The sequence below is a fragment of the Oncorhynchus clarkii genome, chromosome 2 (assembly GCF_045791955.1).
Source record: "Oncorhynchus clarkii lewisi isolate Uvic-CL-2024 chromosome 2, UVic_Ocla_1.0, whole genome shotgun sequence".
Taxonomy (NCBI): domain Eukaryota; kingdom Metazoa; phylum Chordata; class Actinopteri; order Salmoniformes; family Salmonidae; genus Oncorhynchus; species Oncorhynchus clarkii.
In genome coordinates this window covers 89,720,590-89,740,589 of record NC_092148.1, presented here as the reverse complement: position 1 = coordinate 89,740,589, position 20,000 = coordinate 89,720,590, and the positions used below count along the sequence as shown (strand labels likewise).

Here is a 20,000-nt window from a genome sequence, read left to right as displayed (position 1 = left end):
TCTGCAGCTCTTTGGGTTCTGTCTATCTGTCGCTCGTTGGGTTCTGTCTATCTGCCGCTCGTTGGGTTCTGTCTATCTGCCGCTCGTTGGGTTCTGTCTATCTGCCGCTCGTTGGGTTCTGTCTATCTGCCGCTCGTTGGGTTCTGTCTATCTGCCGCTCGTTGGGTTCTGTCTATCTGCCGCTCGTTGGGTTCTGTCTATCTGCCGCTCGTTGGGTTCTGTCTATCTGCCGCTCGTTGGGTTCTGTCTATCTGCCGCTCGTTGGGTTCTGTCTATCTGCCGCTCGTTGGGTTCTGTCTATCTGCCGCTCTTTGGGTTCTGTCTATCTGCTGCTCGTTGGGTTCTGTCTATCTGCCGCTCGTTGGGTTCTGTCTATCTGCCGCTCTTTGGGTTCTGTCTATCTGCCGCTCGTTGGGTTCTGTCTATCTGCCGCTCGTTGGGTTCTGTCTCTCTGCCGCTCGTTGGGTTCTGTCTATCTGCCGCTCGTTGGGTTCTGTCTATCTGCCGCTCGTTGGGTTCTGTCTATCTGCCGCTCGTTGGGTTCTGTCTCTCTGCCACTCGTTGGGTTCTGTCTATCTGCCGATCTTTGGGTTCTGTCTATCTGCCGCTCGTTGTGTTCTGTCTATCTGCCGCTCGTTGGGTTCTGTCTATCTGCCTCTCGTTGGGTTCTGTCTATCTGCAGCTCTTTGGGTTCTGTCTATCTGCCTCTCGTTGGGTTCTGTCTATCTGCAGCTCTTTGGGTTCTGTCTATCTGCCTCTCGTTGGGTTCTGTCTATCTGCCACTCGTTGGGTTCTGTCTTCTGTCAACCTGCCACTCGTTGGGATCTGTCTATCTGCCGCTCGTTGGGTTCTGTCTATCTGCCGCTCGTTGGGTTCTGTCTATCTGCAGCTCTTTGGGTTCTGTCTATCTGCCGCTCGTTGGGTTCTGTCTATCTGCAGCTCTTTGGGTTCTGTCTATCTGTCGCTCGTTGGGTTCTGTCTATCTGCAGCTCTTTGGGTTCTGTCTATCTGCCGCTCGTTGGGTTCTGTCTATCTGCCGCTCGTTGGGTTCTGTCTATCTGCAGCTCTTTGGGTTCTGTCTATCTGCCGCTCGTTGGGTTCTGTCTATCTGCAGCTCTTTGGGTTCTGTCTATCTGCCGCTCGTTGGGTTCTGTCTATCTGCAGCTCTTTGGGTTCTGTCTATCTGCCGCTCGTTGGGTTCTGTCTATCTGCCGCTCGTTGGGTTCTGTCTATCTGCAGCTCTTTGGGTTCTGTCTATCTGCCGCTCGTTGGGTTCTGTCTATCTGCCGCATGTTGGGTTCTGTCTATCTGCCGCTCGTTGGGTTCTGTCTATCTGCAGCTCGTTGGGTTCTGTCTATCTGCCGCTCGTTGGGTTCTGTCTATCTGCCGCTCGTTGGGTTCTGTCTATCTGCCGCTCGTTGGGTTCTGTCTATCTGCCGCTCGTTGGGTTCTGTCTATCAGCCGCTCGTTGGGTCCTGTCTATCAGCTGCTGGCCAAGATGCAACCCAGTGGAACCATGCCTGCACCTTGTGATATGTCTGTTGCGACTCAATAGAATATGATGAAATGTCGTCAATTTTATTGTATTTTTTTTATATCTCAGATGGGTGATGTATAATATATATCTTAAACTCAGCAGGATTAGATTAGTTAGACTAATTTTTGCTATTGAATCAGTTTTATTGTTTTGGACTGAAGCTACCTAATATGTTTTATTCATAATGGGGTCAAAACATTTCTCATGTTCTGAAATTTGTTTTGCTGTATGATCTGTCACGATGCCTCGGCTGGAAATTCATCTGCCTAACGACCAACAGCCACAGAACAAGAAACATTCAAATCTGTGTCCCAAATGGCACCATATTCCCTATTACAAAAAGGTTTTCCTATGGGGACAGTTGAAGGGTTTTCCTACGGGGACAGTTAAATGGTTTTCCTATGGGGACAATTAAAGGGTTTTCCTATGGGGACAGTTAAAGGGTTTTCCTATGGGGACAGTTAAAGGGTTTTCCTATGGGGACAATTAAAGGGTTTTCCTATGGGGACAGTTAAAGGGTTTTCCTATGGGGACAGTTAAAGGGTTTTCCTATGTGGACAGTTAAAGGGTTTTCCTATGGGGACAGTTAAAGGGTTTTCCTATGGGGACAGCTGAATGGTTTCACTTTGGGGACATCTGAATGGTTTTCCTATGGGGACAGCTAATTAACCCTTTTACATTCTAGATAACACTATTTTCTAAGACTGCATTTGACCAGGGCCCATAGGGAATAGGGTTCCATTTGGGTTGTATGCCATGTCTTATTGATTGGTTTCCATCAATGAAGTGTTGATATACATTAGATGTCTATTTGCATAATGACATTTGACGTTTCTTACTGAAAGCTTAGAATGTGTGGAAGGTTTAGATTTAGAAGGTTTAGAATGTGTGGAAGGTTTAGATTTAGAAGGTTTAGAATGTGTGGAAGGTTTAGATTTAGAAGGTTTAGAATGTGTGGAAGGTTTAGATTTAGAAAGTTTAGAATGTGTGGAAGGTTTAGATTTAGAAGGTTTAGAATGTGTGGAAGGTTTAGATTTCGAAAGTTTAGAATGTGTGGAAGGTTTAGATTTAGAAGGTTCAGAATGTGTGGAAGGTTTAGATTTAGAAGGTTTGGAATGTGTGGAAGGTTATGATTTAGAAGGTTTAGAATGTGTGGAAGGTTTAGATTTAGAAAGTTTAGAATGTGTGGAAGGTTTAGATTTAGAAAGTTTAGAATGTGTGGAAGGTTTAGATTTTGAAGGTTCAGAATGTGTGGAAGGTTTAGACTTAGGAGGTTTAGAATGTGTGGAAGGTTTAGATTTAGAAGGTTTAGAATGTGTGGAAGACTTAGATTTAGAAAGTTTAGAATGTGTGGAAGGTTTAGATTTAGAAAGTTTACAATGTGTCAAAGGTTTAGATTTAGAAAGTTTAGAATGTGTGGAAGGTTTAGATTTAGAAGGTTCAGAATGTGTGGAAGGTTTGATTTAGAAAGTGTAGAATGCGTGGAAGGTTTAGATTTAGGAATTTTAGAATGTGTGGAAGGTTTAGATTTAGAAAGTTTAGAATGTGTCGAAGGTTTAGATTTAGAAAGTTTAGAATGTGTGGAAGGTTTAGATTTAGAAGGTTCAGAATGTGTGGAAGTTTTAGATTTAGAAGGTTCAGAATGTGTGGAAGGCTTAGATTTAGAAGGTTCAGAATGTGTGGAAAGTTTAGATTTAGAATGTTTAGAATGTGTGGAAGATTTTAGATCTTGTAGAAGGTGTAGAATGCGTAACCCGTATTTCAGAAAACAAAATGTCTCCTCCTCCAGTGAATTCCCCATCCATTCACAAGCTGTCCATCTATTATGAGCTCATTACCTCAGATTGTCACTTATGTCACTAGCAAGGCTGGTAATGAAGATTGGTCACCTTTAGGAGCCCACGGAATGTATTGCGACTGACTGATGTTTTCCAGTCAGGCCAGAACCCTCCTCTTCAAGTCGCTGTAGAGGGAAACTGTGAGGGCATTTCCAATGATGTTTATTACATGTTTCAGACTGGATACTCTGTCTTTATTTTGCGTTTGTAGATTAGATAGTATTTCTTGGCAGAAAGAATTGGGTTGTAAGTAGATGTACTGGAGGATATAAGACAGACAGAAAACACTTCAACACACACATATGCATGCACACACACACACACACACACCCACCTGCGTTAGTTGCCTGTGATTTTACCGTGGTTGATGTAATAAGCCCTCGTTCATTTCCAGCTTGGCAGAATGTTAGGACTGATTCAGACAGGACCATCAGATGAAAAGGTCATTGGTTCTTGTTTGGAGTGAGTGTATAATTTCCATCAGTACTCTGCACGCTCTGTCGGCCTGCGCCAAGCCTAACAAACACTGACAGTCTGGATGCCACCATTAAGTCCATAATACACACACACACACATTATGCACAAGCGTTGACGCACGCACATGCCCACAGACAAACACGTGTGCGCATGCACACACACACACACACACACACACACACAGACACACACACACACACACACACACACACACACACACACACATCAATTAAATCAAATCAAATTGTATTAGTCACATGCGCCGAATACAACCTTAGCGTGAAATGCTTACTTACAAGCCCTTAACCAACAATGCATTTCAAGAAATAGAGTTAAGAAATATTTACTAAATAAACTGAAGTTACATTTGTATAAAAAGTAACATAATAAAATAATAATAATGAGTCTATATACAAGGAGTACCGGTACAGAGTCAATGTGGAGGCTATATACAGGGGGTACCGGTACAGAGTCAATGTGGAGGCTATATACAGGGTGTACCGGTACAGAGTAAATGTGGAGGCTATATACAAGGGGTACCAGTACAGAGTCAATGTGGAGGCTATATACAGGGGGTACCGGTACAGAGTCAATGTGGAGGCTATATACAGGGGGTACCGGTACAGAGTCAATGTGGAGGCTATATACAGGGTGTACCGGTACAGAGTAAATGTGGAGGCTATATACAAAGGGTACCAGTACAGAGTCAATGTGGAGGCTATATACAGGGGGTACCGGTACAGAGTCAATGTGGAGGCTATATACAGGGGGTACCGGTACAGAGTCAATGTGGTGGCTATATACAGGGGGTACCGGTACAGAGTCAGTGTGGAGCTTATATACAGGGGGTACCGGTACAGAGTCAATGTGGAGGCTATATACAGGGGGTACCGGTACAGAGTCAATGTGGAGGCTATATACAGGGTGTTACGGTACAGAGTCAATGTGGAGGCTATATACAGGGGGTACCGGTACGAGTCAATGTGGAGGTTATATACAGGGGGTACCGGTACAGAGTCAATGTGCGGAATGTACAGGTTAGTCGAGGTAATTTGTACATGTAGGTAGGGGTAAAGTGACAATGCACAGATAATAACAGTGAGTATGAGCATTTTCTTGTTTGCTTATGGCCTTATACAGCTCGTTGAGTGCGATCTTAGTGCCAGCATCGGTTTGTGGTTGTAAATAGATGGATAAGAAAAATATTAATTAAAACTCTATTGGTAGATAGTGAGGTCTACAGTTTATCATGTGGAACTCTACCTCAGGTGAGCAATATCAGCTGTTATTGACAAATAGACACACACCACCACCCCTCGTCTTACCTGTTCTGTCCTGCCGATGCATGAAAAACCAAGCCAACTGTATATTATCCGTGTCGTCGTTCAGCCACGACTCTATGAAGATATTACAGTTTTTGATGTCCCGTTGGTAGGACTGTCTTGTACAGAGATCATCCAGTTTATTCTCCAGTGATTGCACGTTGGCCAATAGAATGGATGGACTAATTCTAAACAAGGCACCCCGATCACTGCCCCTGTATTTCCGTCTTTTACACGAATGACGGGGATTTGGGCCAGGTCTCGAAGAAGCAGTATATCCTTTGCGTTGGATTCATTAAATAAAAAATCTTAGTCCAGTTCGAGGTGTGTTCTGATATCCTGAATCTCTTTTCAGTCATAAGAGACGGTAACAGCAACATTAGACACAAATACGTTTCAAAAAACACAAAATAGCACAGTTGGTTAGAAGCCAGTAATCCGACGCCATTCTCCAGTGCCATCACCACATACAAACACACGCACACACACTCTCCAAGTCCACCCCCTCCTACAGCTGTCTACCCCCTCCCACACACCTCTATCCCCTCCTACAACCCTCTAAACTCCTCTACCCCTCCTACCTTCCTCTACCCTCTCCCATACTCCTCTACACCCCTCTACACTCTTCTACACTCCTCTACACTCCTATACACCCCTCCTACACTCATCTACACCTTCCTACACCCCTCCTACACTCCTCTACACTCCTCTACCCCCTCCTCTACACCCTCGTACACCCCTCTACCCCCTCTTACACTCCTCTACACACCTCTACCCACTCCTACACACACCTCTGCACTCCTCTACCCCTTCCTACACATTCCTCTGTACTCCTCTACACTCATCTACACCTCTCTACACCCTCCTACACCCATCTACACTCCTCTACACCCTCCTACACTCCTCTACACACCTCTACACTCCTCTACACACCTCTACACCCCTCTACCCCTCCTACACACTCCTAAAGCTTTCTACCCCCTCCTACACTCCTCTACACCCCCAACACACCTCTACACACCTCTACACTCCTCTACACCCCTCTACACCCCCCTCCACACCTCTTCCCCCTCCTACACCCCTCTATACCCTCCTACACACCTCTACCCCCTCCTACACCACTCTACACCCTCCTATACTCCTCTACACCCTCCTGCACACCTCTACCCACTCCAACACCATTCTACCACATCCTACACCCCTCTACACCCTCCTACACTCCTCTACCACTCATACACCCCTCTATCCCTCCTACACCCTCCTAAAGCTTTCTACCCCTATTACACCCTCCTACACTCCTCTACACCCCTCTAGATCCTCCTACACTCCTCTAGACCTTCCTACAGTCCTCTACACCCTCTTACACTCCTCTACACCCCATCTACACTCCTCTACACCCTCCTACACTCCTATACACCCTCCTACACTCCTCTACACCCTCCTACACTCCTCTACACCTTCCAACACCCCTCCTACACTCCTCTACACCTTCCTTCACCCCTCATACACTCCTCTACACCCCTCTACACTCCTCCACACCTTCCTACACTCCTCCACACACCTCTACCCCCTCCTACAACCCTCTACACTCCTCTACCCCTGCCCACACACATCTACCCCCACCTACACCCTGCTACACTCCTGTACCCCCTCCTACACCCCTATACACTCCTCTACACTCCTCTACCCCCTCCTACACACTCCTCCACACTCCTCTATACTCCTCTACACCCCTCTACCCCCTCCTACACACTCCTCTACACCCCTCTACCCCTCCTACACTCCTCTACCCCTCCTACCTTCATCTACCCTCTCCCATACTCATCTACACCTTCCTACACCCCTCCTACACTCCTACACTACCGGTACGAGTCAATGTGGAGGTTATATACAGGGGGTACCGGTACAGAGTCAATGTGCGGAATGTACAGGTTAGTCGAGGTAATTTGTACATGTAGGTAGGGGTAAAGTGACAATGCATAGATAATAACAGTGAGTATGAGCATTTTCTTGTTTGCTTATGGCCTTATACAGCTCGTTGAGTGCGATCTTAGTGCCAGCATCGGTTTGTGGTTGTAAATAGATGGATAAGAAAAATATTAATTAAAACTCTATTGGTAGATAGTGAGGTCTACAGTTTATCATGTGGAACTCTACCTCAGGTGAGCAATATCAGCTGTTATTGACAAATAGACACACACCACCACCCCTCGTCTTACCTGTTCTGTCCTGCCGATGCATGAAAAACCAAGCCAACTGTATATTATCCGTGTCGTCGTTCAGCCACGACTCTATGAAGATATTACAGTTTTTGATGTCCCGTTGGTAGGACTGTCTTGTACAGAGATCATCCAGTTTATTCTCCAGTGATTGCACGTTGGCCAATAGAATGGATGGACTAATTCTAAACAAGGCACCCCGATCACTGCCCCTGTATTTCCGTCTTTTACACGAATGACGGGGATTTGGGCCAGGTCTCGAAGAAGCAGTATATCCTTTGCGTTGGATTCATTAAATAAAAAATCTTAGTCCAGTTCGAGGTGTGTTCTGATATCCTGAATCTCTTTTCAGTCATAAGAGACGGTAACAGCAACATTAGACACAAATACGTTTCAAAAAACACAAAATAGCACAGTTGGTTAGAAGCCAGTAATCCGACGCCATTCTCCAGTGCCATCACCACATACAAACACACGCACACACACTCTCCAAGTCCACCCCCTCCTACAGCTGTCTACCCCCTCCCACACACCTCTATCCCCTCCTACAACCCTCTAAACTCCTCTACCCCCGCCCACACACCTCTACCCCCTCCTACACCCCGCTACACTCCTGTACCCCCTCCTACACCCCTATACAATCCTCTACACTCCTCTTCCCCCTCCTACACACTCCTCCACACTCCTCTACACTCCTCTACACCCCTCTACCCCCTCCTACACACTCCTCTACACCCCTCTACCCCTCCGACACTCCTCTACCACTCCTACCTTCCTCTACCCTCTCCCATACTCCTCTACACCCCTCTACACTCTTCTACACTCCTCTACACTCCTATACACCCCTCCTACACTCATCTACACCTTCCTACACCCCTCCTACACTCCTCTACACTCCTCTACCCCCTCCTCTACACCCTCGTACACCCCTCTACCCCCTCTTACACTCCTCTACACACCTCTACCCACTCCTACACACACCTCTGCACTCCTCTACCCCTTCCTACACATTCCTCTGTACTCCTCTACACTCCTCTACACCTCTCTACACCCTCCTACACCCATCTACACTCCTCTACACCCTCCTACACTCCTCTACACACCTCTACACTCCTCTACACACCTCTACACCCCTCTACCCCTCCTACACACTCCTAAAGCTTTCTACCCCCTCCTACACTCCTCTACACCCCCAACACACCTCTACACACCTCTACACTCCTCTACACCCCTCTACACCCCCCTCCACACCTCTTCCCCCTCCTACACCCCTCTATACCCTCCTACACACCTCTACCCCCTCCTACACCACTCTACACCCTCCTATACTCCTCTACACCCTCCTGCACACCTCTACCCACTCCAACACCATTCTACCACATCCTACACCCCTCTACACCCTCCTACACTCCTCTACCACTCATACACCCCTCTATCCCTCCTACACCCTCCTAAAGCTTTCTACCCCTATTACACCCTCCTACACTCCTCTACACCCCTCTAGATCCTCCTACACTCCTCTAGACCTTCCTACAGTCCTCTACACCCTCTTACACTCCTCTACACCCCATCTACACTCCTCTACACCCTCCTACACTCCTATACACCCTCCTACACTCCTCTACACCCTCCTACACTCCTCTACACCTTCCAACACCCCTCCTACACTCCTCTACACCTTCCTTCACCCCTCCTACACTCCTCTACACCCCTCTACACTCCTCCACACCTTCCTACACTCCTCCACACACCTCTACCCCCTCCTACAACCCTCTACACTCCTCTACCCCTGCCCACACACATCTACCCCCACCTACACCCTGCTACACTCCTGTACCCCCTCCTACACCCCTATACACTCCTCTACACTCCTCTACCCCCTCCTACACACTCCTCCACACTCCTCTATACTCCTCTACACCCCTCTACCCCCTCCTACACACTCCTCTACACCCCTCTACCCCTCCTACACTCCTCTACCCCTCCTACCTTCATCTACCCTCTCCCATACTCATCTACACCTTCCTACACCCCTCCTACACTCCTCTACACCCCTCTACACTCCTCCACACCTTCCTACACTCCTCTACACTCCTCTACCCCCTCCTCTACACCCTCCTACACTCATCTACACTCCTCTACCCCCCCTCTACACCCTCGTACACCCCTCTACACACCTCTACACTCCTCTACACCCCTCTACACTCCTCCACCCCCTCCTACACTCCTCTACACACCTCTACACTCCTTTACCCCCTCCTACACACACCTCTACACTCCTCTACCTCTTCCTACACATTCCTCTACACTCCTCTACACACCTCTACACTCCTCTACACCTCTCTACACCCTCATACACTCCTCTACACCCCTCTACACTCCTCTACACCCTCCTACACTCCTCTACACCTTCCAACACCCCTCCTACACTCCTCTACACCTTCCTTCACCCCTCCTACACTCCTCTACACCCCTCTACACTCCTCCACACCTTCCTACACTCCTCCACACACCTCTACCCCCTCCTACAACCCTCTACACTCCTCTACCCCTGCCCACACACATCTACCCCCACCTACACCCTGCTACACTCCTGTACCCCCTCATACACCCCTATACACTCCTCTACACTCCTCTACCCCCTCCTACACACTCCTCCACACTCCTCTATACTCCTCTACACCCCTCTACCCCCTCCTACACACTCCTCTACACCCCTCTACCCCTCCTACACTCCTCTACCCCTCCTACCTTCATCTACCCTCTCCCATACTCATCTACACCTTCCTACACCCCTCCTACACTCCTCTACACCCCTCTACACTCCTCCACACCTTCCTACACTCCTCTACACTCCTCTACCCCCTCCTCTACACCCTCCTACACTCCTCTACCCCCCCTCTACACCCTCGTACACCCCTAGACACACCTCTACACTCCTACACTCCTCTACCCCTTCCTACACATTCCTCTACACTCCTCTACACACCTCTACACTCCTCTACACCTCTCTACACCCTCATACACTCCTCTACACCCCTCTACACTCCTCTACACACCTCTACACTCCTCTACACACCTCTACACACCTCTACCCCTCCTACACACTCCTAAAGTGTTCTACCCCCTCCTACACACACCTCTACACTCCTCTACCCCTTCCTACACATTCCTCTACACCCCTCTACACTCCTCTACACCCTCATACACTCCTCTACACACCTCTACACTCCTCTACACACCTCTACACACCTCTACACTCCTCTACACCCCTCTACACCCTCCTACACACCTCTTCCCCCTCCTACACCCCTCTACACCCTCCTACACTCCTCTACACCCTCCTACACACACCTACCCCCTCCTACACCATTCTACCCCCTCCTACACCCCTCTACACCCCCCTACACTCCTCTACACCTTCCTACACACCTCTACACTCCTCTACACCCTCCTACACGGCTCTACCCCCTCCTACAGTCCTCTACACCCTCCTACACAGCTCTACACCCTCCTATACATCTCTACCTCCTGCTACACCCTTCTACACCCTCCTACACCCCTCTATCCCTCCTACACCCTCCTAAAGCTTTCTACCCCTATTACACCCTCCTACACTCCTCTACACCCTCCTACACCCCTCTACATCCCCCTACACTCCTCTACACCTTCCTACAGTCCTCTACACCCTCTTACACTCCTCTACACCTTCCTACACCCCTCCTACACTCCTCTACACCCCTCTACACCCTCCTACACCCCTCTACCCCCTCCTCTACACTCCTCTACAGCCCTCTACACCCTCCTACACCCCTCTAAACTCCTCTACACCCCTCTACACCCTCCTACACCCCTCTACAGCCCTCTACACCCTCCTACACTCCTCTACACCCTCCTACACCCCTCTACACCCTCCCACAGCCCTCTACACCCTCCCACAGCCCTCTACACTCTTCTACACCCTCCTACACCCTGCTACAGCCCTCTACACCCTCCTACCCTCCTCTACACTCCTCTACACTCCTCTACACCCTCCTACACCCATCTAAAACATCTGCTCCCCGGGCAGACGTGGATGTCAATTAACTCAGCCCTCCGCACCTCTCTGATTCAGAGGAGTTGAATGAAATGCAGAAGACACATTTCGGTTGAACGCATTCAGTTTTCCAATATTTACGTCTTCTGTCTCTCTACAACTTGTCTTTCACTATTATTCCTTCACAACTTTCACTGGTTGTCTTTATTTCACTTCTTCTTTTAGTTTTGTCCCGTTTTCCTTTCCAATGCTATGTTAGGGAGTTGTGTTGAAACATAGAAAGCTCCATAGACTGTTAGCTGTTAGCTGTTAGCTGTTAGCTGTTAGCTGTTAGCGCTGGCCTCCATATGAGAAAGTGTGTTCCAGGAATGTGGCATCTGGTCCGAGCATTAAACAGCCAGTGGTCCTGTGTGTGTGTGTGTGTGTGTGTGTGTGTGTCTGTGTGTGTGTGTGTGTGTGTGTGTGTGTGTGTGTGTGTGTGTGTGTGTGTGTGTGTGTGTGTGTGTGTGTATGTGTGTGTATGTGTGCGTGCGTGCGTGCGTGCGTGCGTGCGTGCGTGTGTGTGTGCCCATCTTTACCCCTGGAGTTTTCTAAATCTGCAGTGACCTCTGTCTCCAGCCCTCCTCCAGCCCAGCTGACCACCATATGCAGTGTACACACACACACACACACACACACACACACACACACACACACACACACACACACACACACACACACACACACACACACACACACACACACACAAGGTCCTGCGCTGCCCTTCACTACTAGCCAGTTATTATATTACTAGCTAGCCAATGTGTGTCTGTAGGGGTTGGCTTGAATTCAGAGTGGCCAGCTACCCTGCAGGGAGCAAATCAACTCTCACACATTCTGAACTAACCCCACACAGCACAGTTTCTCCTTGACTATACAGAGGGCGGGGGAGTGAGAGAGAGATTGAGTGAAGAAGAGAATGAGGAAGAGAGAAAGAGAGAGACAGAGGGAGAGAGAGAGAAGGATAGAGAAAGAGGGAGAGAGAGAAAGGGACAGGGAGAGAGAGAGAGAGAGACCATTTGTACATTGTTACAACACTGTATATATATATATATATATATATAATATAACATTTGTAATGTCTTTATTGTTTTGAAACTTCTGTATGTGTAATGTTTACTGTTAATTTTTTTTTTGTTTATTTCACTTTTGTATATTATCTACCTCACTTGCTTTGGCAATATTAACACATGTTTCCCATGCCAATAAAGCCCCTTGAATTGAATTGCATTGAGAGAGAAAGGGGCAGGGAGAGAGAGAGAGAGAGAGAGAGAGAGAGAGAGAGAGAGAGAGAGAGAGAGAGACAGAGAGAGAGAGCGAGAGTGAGCTCATGGGCTCCTGAGTTCTTCTGCAAAGAAATACAGAATTCGACTTGGATAAATGTTGGATAAATGTAGATAAACTTGAATTTTTTCACAAGGACTTACACGGGATACTAACCTCAACATCAAACCCTTCAAAATTCCATTCCTAAAACCTTGATTTTGGGCAAAATTACCTGAATAGACTACTACTACCAAGGACAAGAAAAAAATCAAGAAAAAAAATTCTAACAAACCAAAATCTGCAAAAGAAACACAATGGAACCTGGAACCTGAAATACCATCCAACACAAAACTGAGTGAGTATTATTCAGTCTGAACCTCTGGAGACAAAAAGTAAGCGACAATAAGCTCGAGGTACTTTTATTATATAATGCTAAGTAAATAAGGTTACCAAGCTACCAAGCTACTAGGACAGAACAGATCTGGCTGCCACTTCAATAAGCTCGAGGTACTTTTGTTATATAATGCTAAGTAAATAAGGCTACTAAGCTACCAAGCTACTAGGACAGAACAGATCTGTCTGCCACTTCAATTAGCACTAAAGTGTAAAGTCAGATTTGTGAAAACTCTTAAGCCTGACAATGACAGGAGGGTTTCACACTCCCCCCACCACACCCAAATGCGGAGGCCTTTGAATCCCCCATGACTTATCCCTGTGCAGGTCATTACAATACAGTACCCAACGGATATTAAAAATAACCCTGCAAGGAATAAGTACAAAAATAAGCTCCTCAAGGACAATCCAGAGACACTATTTGTTGATTGCGACAAAGAGGGGAACATAAGTAACTTAATTTTACACACAGACCATCCCCTGGCATGGCACAGTGCTATAAGAGCACACCAACCCTCTGTTAGGAGAGAGGGTATTGGCCCAGGGTGGAAACTCAGAATACTAGACATTGAGGAAATTGAAACAACCTCTGTCAACATGTACAAGTCTGGGACAGTAATGGTGCAGGGCCTCCTCATGCAGTTCCAGCAGGATGAAAGAGAGAGCACATTAGGAAAAGCTCTCTCTCTGTGATGACTCTCCCATCCTGAGTGAGTCTGATCACACCCCTTCAAACTGTCCTGCAGACGAGGATAGTCCCCCCCTCCCAGCCACCCAGCACTAAACACACCCAGATCCCACAACAGCACTGCTCCTCCTTCATTGAGAGGGATACATTCACAGAGATGGAGAGAGACATGGCTGAGCTTAGAGAGCTAGTCCACACAATCCAGACAGAACAAACCCACAAAACACAACAGCACAACAACACCCCTCCAACAAGACCCGGAGGGCAGAAGGTGGAGATGGACGGATGTCTGAGAGAGCTGTCTGCTCTACGGACTGAGGTGAGAGAACTTAAAGAGGCACACATGGCACTGAAGGACAAAGTCAGAAAGCTGATGTGTGACAGAGAGCAGGACACTCCCCCAGACAAGTCAGCAGAACAGCCCACCTCAAACCTGGACCACTACCTTAACACCACAATGGGACAGACCCCACCCCCTCCGAACAGCCCTCCAATCAGCTCCCACGATAGACCTCCTGACAACCCCGCCCACATCCACTGAGGACACCCAAAAGCCATATATTGTGCTCCTCATTGACTCAAATGGCAAATACCTTCAAGAGGATCAACTTTATTTCCAAACACAAAGTGGTTAAACTTTGATACCCAAACACTATGCATGCCCTGGAGCTGTTGTCAGAGGACAGACTAGGGGCCCCCAGCCACATCATAATTCACATGGGCACCAACGAGCTGAGGGCCCGGCAGTAATGGGTGGCAAAAGCACTCAAGGGAGTGACTGAAAAAAGCTTCTTCCACTTTCTCCACTTTCCCCAACCCATCGCCACACTGTGCCTCAAAACCTAATGTCTAAAAAGAACCTGAGAGCACAGCAGGAAAGGGTGGCCACAGCACTCAAGGGAGTGACTGAAAAAAGCTTCTTCCACTTTCTCCACTTTCCCCAACCCATCGCCACACTGTGCCTCAACACCTAATGTCTTCCTGGCCCACCACTCCACCCTGGCCCACCACTCCACCCTGGCCCACCACTCCACCCTGGCCCACCACTCCACCCTGGTCCACCACTCCACCCTGGCCCACCACTTCACCCTGACCCACCACTCCACCCTGACCCACCACTCCACCCTGACCCACCACTCCACCCTGGCCCACCACTCCACCCTGGCCCACCACTCCACCCTGGCCCACCACTCCACCCTGGCCCACCACTCCACCCTGGTCCACCACTCCACCCTGGCCCACCACTCCACCCTGGCCCACCACTCCACCCAGGCCCACCACTCCACCCTGGCCCACCACTCCACCCAGGCCCACCACTCCACCCAGGCCCCCCACTCCACCCTAGCCCACCACTCCACCCAGGCCCACCACTCCACCCTGGCCCACCACTCCACCCTGGCCCACCACTCCACCCTGACCCACCACTCCACCCTGGCCCACCACTCCACCCTGGCCCACCACTCCACCCTGGACTTGAACAGCCTTTATGACCAGGTCCACCTATACAAGGCAGCAATCCCAACTTTTGCCAGGACCCTGAAGGACGTCACCCTAAACCGTAGCCCCAGCACCTCACACAGGAACAGCAGAGCAACGGACACCTTCCCAGACCTGCACGAGTTTCTCCTGAAGGACCTGCACTGAGAGATCCTACGCCAAGAGGACCTACACCCAGACCACAGCATCACCAGCCACATCCCGACAAGCTGAGACCACCCCAAACAAACCCTGGCCACACCCTATATAGGCCCCCATATCAGAACTATGCCCCTTCTGCCCACCCCATGCCCCTGCGGCAATGACCTCAACATGACAGCAGAACAACACTAGACGTTATGGAACACAAAGCTTTTCGGCAGGGTAGCCTAGTGGTTAGAGCGTTGGACTAGTAACCGGAAGGTTGCAAGTTCAAACCCCCGAGCTGACAAGGTACAAATCTGTCGTTCTGCCCCTGAACAGGCAGTTAACCCACTGTTCCTAGGCCGTCATTGAAAATAAGAATTTGTTCTTAACTGACTTGCCTAGTTAAATAAAGGTAAAATAATAAAAAAAATAAAACAATCTCATCCTAGAATATACAAGGTCTGAGGTCACCTACCTTTGGTCTAAAGAGCAGGAACCCAGACTTCAACAAAGAAATACAGACATTGTCATCCTACAAGAAACATGGTATAAAGGAAACGGACCCACTGGTTGCCCTCTAGGTTACAGAGAGCTGGTAGTCCCATCCATCAAACTACCAGGGAAGAGACTCGGAGGGTATGCTAATTTGGTATAGAGCAGACCTAACCCACTCTTTTAAATTAGTCAAAACAGGAACATTTAACATCCGGCTAGAAATTAAAAAGGAAATGATCTTAACAGAGAAAAATGTCCTCATGTGTGTTACCTCTATACCCCCAATTGAATCCCCAAAGTTAAACGATTACAGCTTCTCCATCCTAGAGGGGGAGATCAATAATTTCCAGGCCCAGGGACATGTACTAGTCTGTGGCGACCTAAATGCCAGAACTGGACAAGAACCTGACACCCTCAGCACACAGGGGGACAAATACCTACCTGGAAGTGACAGCATTCTGTCCCCATATGCTACCCTAGACACAGCTATGACAGCATAACCAATAAAAACTCTGTTGGATGCTGGGTATGTACATAGTCAATGGTAGGCTTCGAGGGGACTCCTATGGTAGGTACACATATAGCTCATCTCTTGTCAGTAGTACTGTAGGCTACTTTATCACCGACCTCAACCCAGAGTCTCTCAGAGCGTTCACAGTCAGCCCACTGACACCCCTGTCAGATCACAGCAAAATCACATTCTACTTGAACAGAGCAATACTGAGTCATGAAGCATCAAAGCCACAGGAACTGAATAATATGAATAAATGCTATAGATGGAAGGAAAGTAGTGTGGAATGCCAAACAACAAGGCAAAGCAAAGGGTGACGAGGTTGAAGAATCTCAAATATAAAATATATTTTGATTTGATTAACACTTCTTTGGTTACCACATGATTCCATTTGTGTTATTTCATAGTTTTGATGTCTTCACTATTATTCTACAATGTATAAAATAGTAAAAATAAAGACAAACCCTTGAATGAATAGGTGTGTCTAAACTTTTGACTGGTACTGTAGATCTTCTGCACATATTCTGTCATACCTGGGCCCTGACAGATCTGGGCCCTGACAGACCTGGGCCCTGACAGACCTGGGCCCTGACAGACCTGGGCCCTGACAGACCTGGGCCCTCACAGTGAATTTCAGTAAGAAAAAGATAATTGTGTTCCAAAAAAGGTCCAGTTGCCAGGACCACAAATACAAATCCCATCTAGACACCGTTGCTCTAGAGCACACAGAACACTATACATACCTTGGCTTAAACATCAGTGCCAGTTCTAGAACCCATCTACAAAGCTGTGAACGATCTGAGAGACAAGGCAAGAAGGACCTTCTATGGCATTAAAAGGAACATCAAATTTGACATACCAATCAGGATCTGGCTAAAAATACTTGAATCAGTTCTAGAACCCATTGCCCTTTATGGTTGTGAGGACTGGGGTCTGCTCACCACCAAGAATTCACAAAATGCGACAAACACCAAATTGAGACTGCATGTAGAATTTTGACAAAAAGATCATCTGTGTACAACGTAAAACACCAAATAATGCATGCCGAGCAGAATTAGGCCGATACCCGCTAATTATCAAAATCCAGAAATCTTTGACTATGTACAGACTCAGTGAGAATAGTCTTGCTATTGAGAAAGGCCGCCGAAGGCAGACATGGCTCTCAAGAGAAGACAGGCTATGTGCACACTGCCCACAAAATGAGGTGGAAACTGAGCTGCACTTCCCAACATCCTGCCAAATGTATGACCATATTAGAGACACACATTTCTCTCAGATTACACAAACCCACAAAGACTTTGAAAACAAATCCAATTTTGATAAACACCCATATTTACTGGGTGAAATACTACAGTGTGTCATCACAGCAGCAAGATTTGTGACCTGTTGCCACAAGAAAAGGCCAACCAGTGAAGAACAAACACCATTGTAAATACAACCTATATTTATGTTTATTTATTTTCCCTTTTGTACTTTAACTATTTGCACATCGTTACAAGACTGTGTATTTAGATAATATGACATTTGAAATGTCTTTATTCTTTTGGAATTTTTGTGAGTGTAATGTTTACTGTTCATTTTTTCTTGTTTATTTCACTTTTGTTTATTATCTACTTCACTTGCTTTGGCAATGTAAACATAGGTTTCCCATGCCAATAAAGCTCTTTGAATTGAAATTGAGTTGAGAGAGAGAAAGAAAGAGAGAGAGCGAGAGAAAGAGTGAAAGAGAGAGAGAGCAAAAGGGAAGAAGAGAGTGGAGAATGAGAGAGCAAACAGGACATTGAGGGAGTGAGAGAATGTGGAGGTTTCTGGAAGCTAAGTGAGGGGAGTCGAGGGGAGGCTAGGAGGGTGTGTGAGGCGGACCTGGTCTACAGACCAGCTGTGTTTCATTAACATATTTGTGTTACTGTGGCTGACTCTCTGATTCTGAACTGAGCTGTACCCAGAGGGGGGGGGGGGAGAGAGAGAGAGAGAGAGAGAGAGAGAGAGAGAGAGAGAGAGAGAGAGAGAGAGAGAGAGAGAGAGAGAGAGAGAGAGAGAGAGAGAGAGAGAGAGAGAGAGAGAGAGATTTATATTTCACTTTTGTATATTATCTACCTCACTTGCTTTGGTAATGTTAACACGTTTCCCATGCCAATCAAGCCCCTTGAATTGAATTGAATTGGGAGACAGAGGGAGAGAGAGACAGAGAGAGAGAGAGACAGAGAGAGAGAGAGGGGATATTACCCTTCATAACATAACCTTCACTCCAAATCAAAACTCCACACCTACAACATGATTTCTACTAACAAAGATTCTTATTTCCAAGCTATACAGCAAATGCTCTGTCAAACAAACAACAGGAACCTGAAAACACCATCCAACCTGGAACTGAGTGAGTAAGGTTCAGTCTGAAGCTACTTTTACAGCAAAGAAGAAAAATACAGTACAATTATATATTTCACTTTATAAGAACTGAATGCTAAGTTACGGCTTCCAAGCTTAGTACAGAACATATCTGACTGCAACTTTAATTTGGGCGGCAGGGTAGCCTAGTGGTTAGAGTGTTGGACTAGTAACTGAAAGGTTGCAAGTTCAAGTCATTGAAAATAAGAATTTGTTCTTAACTGACTTGCCTAGTTAAATAAAGGTAAAATAAAACATTTGCACTGAGGTGTGACTTGAGAGTTGTCAAAGCCCTAGGGCCCAACAATGGCAGCCTACCCCACCCAAATGCAGAGGCCTCCTGCTGTTCAAAGGTCATGACAATACAGACATTTTATTTTAATGGACAATTTTTTTTGCTTTTCCCTTCAAAAACAAGGACATTTCTAAGTGACCCCAAACTTTTCAACATATGTTGAAGAGGGTGGGGCTTAAGCTGCATCCCTGTCTCACCCAGGTCACAGTTGTAAATGAGAACTTGTTCTCAACTAGCCTACCTGGTTAAATAAAGGTTAAATTTAAAAAATAAAAAAATGTTTTTTGCCAATTTTGCCAATTTTACACTGTTTGCGTACATGGATTTTAAAATGTTGTATGTTTTCCCCAACACCACTTTCCATCAATTTGTATAGCAGACCCTCATGCCAAATTGAATCTAAAGCTTTTTGAAATCAATAAAGCATGAGAAGACTTTCCCTTTGTTGTGGTTTGTTTGTTTGTCAATTAGGGTGTGCAGGGTGAACACGTGGTCTGTCATATGATAATTTGGTAAAAAGCCAATTTGACATTTGCTCAGTACAGTCTCAACAGTCTCAGTACCAGTCTCCACATCAATAGTGAAGAGGTGACTTTGGGATGCTGGCCTTCTAGGCAGAGTTGCAAAGAAAAATTCATATCTCAGACTGGCCAATAAAAGGAAAAGATTAAGATGGGAAAAAACACAGACACTGGACAGAGGAACTCTGCCTAGAAGGCCAGCATCCCGGAGTTGCCTCTTCACTGTTGACATTGAGACTGGTGTTTTGCAGGTACCATTTAATGAAGCTGCCAGTTGAGGACTTGTGAGGTGTCTGTTTCTCAAACTAGACACGCTACTGTACTTGTCCTCTTGCTCAGTTGTGCACCTGAGCCT

At 47.1% G+C, this 20,000-nt stretch overlaps 1 protein-coding gene across 1 annotated transcript in view; it reads left to right on the top strand.

The window, feature by feature from the left end:
* The window catches only part of LOC139376063 (cGMP-inhibited 3',5'-cyclic phosphodiesterase 3A-like), a 235,909-nt gene that overhangs the window by 45,753 nt on the left and 170,156 nt on the right, over window positions 1-20,000 (top strand). The gene's annotated exons all lie outside the window — the stretch shown is intronic.